This window comes from Strix aluco, chromosome 6 (genome assembly GCF_031877795.1).
Source record: "Strix aluco isolate bStrAlu1 chromosome 6, bStrAlu1.hap1, whole genome shotgun sequence".
Classification (NCBI taxonomy): domain Eukaryota; kingdom Metazoa; phylum Chordata; class Aves; order Strigiformes; family Strigidae; genus Strix; species Strix aluco.
The window spans coordinates 11417140-11418516 of record NC_133936.1 but is presented as its reverse complement, the minus strand read 5'-3'; positions in this window follow the sequence as shown (position 1 = coordinate 11418516).

Genomic DNA, 1377 nt, shown 5'->3' with positions numbered 1-1377 from the left:
GCGTCGCCATGGAGAGGCAGTGCCGTCGTAGCAGCCCCCGCCAATAGGCGAGCGAGGAGGGCGGGAGAGGGTGGGGTGGAGGCGGCGGGCGCTCCTGATTGGATGCGGCTCACCGAGGGGCGGGGCGGGGGGGCGAGGACGTGAGGGAAAGGTGGCGGAGGGCGCGCACCGCAGGGTCAGGCAGCGCGATGCAGCGTCAGGCAGGGGCAATGCAGCGCTGTGCAGTTGAGCCTTCTCAACTGCAGGGCACTGGTGTGGTGCGTGTGGGGTAAGGCAGTGCAGTGCATGCAGTGCCGGACAATGGAATGCAGGCGGGGAGGGAGCAGCGCAGCGCTGTGAAGAGCAAGGCCCGGCGGTGCAGGTGCAGTGTGGGACAGTGTAGCGCTGCGCGGCGCGGCGCGGTCCACGTAAGGGCAGCGCAGGCGGGTGCAGTCTGGCAGGCCCGTGCAGTGCAGTGCAGTGCGGGGCTGTGCATCACACCGCTGCGTGAGAGGCAGTGCACCCTACAGGGCTCGGGGTGCCTCTGCCGCTATCAAAGCCAGTTTTGGGTTGGGGCGCCGGGTCCCCAGCTCAGCAAGGCCCCTCATTCTCTCCCTGAGACTCCTTGTCGGTGGGAGTCATGCGCCTTGAGGAGTTTGCTCCAGGCTGTGAGTCTGAAATCGGACTGTCTAGAAGCAAAGGTCCTCCTGTGGCCAGCCCGCTGTGCCCAGCCCATCCCAGAGCTCAAGTCAGGGGTTGGGATTTCAGTTTTCATACATGACATGGCCTTTTTCCAGCTTCTCAGTCCACAAACACTGTACAACACCCGAGTATCCCCAAGTTTCTAGTACAGAAACCAGTAAAGAAACTTCCACCACCACCACCGGGGACAAAAATTCTCTGGGTTTTTGTAGTGTTTCATCCTACTGCTTTCCAAGGCACTCAATTAGGAGGGCCACACAAACAGAGCATGTGCCCCGGCTCACCCGGCAGCTCAGTGACAGCAGAGGGAGAAGCTGCTGGGCGCCTGGTGCCATCAGTTAAACCGAGTCACTCTGGCAGCTGCAGTGCTCCCACAATACAGAAAAGCATTCAAAAAAACAGGGAAGGGAGAAAAGCGTCCTCACCTTTTCACAGGGAGCAAAATCTCTTAAAGCAGGAGTGGGTTAAAATCTGTTTTGCTTTAAATGTGAAAGTATGCAGGGCATCCATCTGAAGCATTGCATGGGCATCTGCTGCGAAGAGCAGAAATTTTTTATATTGCCACCTACAGATACCGTAAGCACTTTTCCCCTTTGCAGGCAATGAGAACATTGTGGCAAGGGTTTAAGACATCCTGGCAGCTACTTGCAGCACAGGTCTCCTTTGGACTAAGGCAGAATAACTTCACCTGGAATC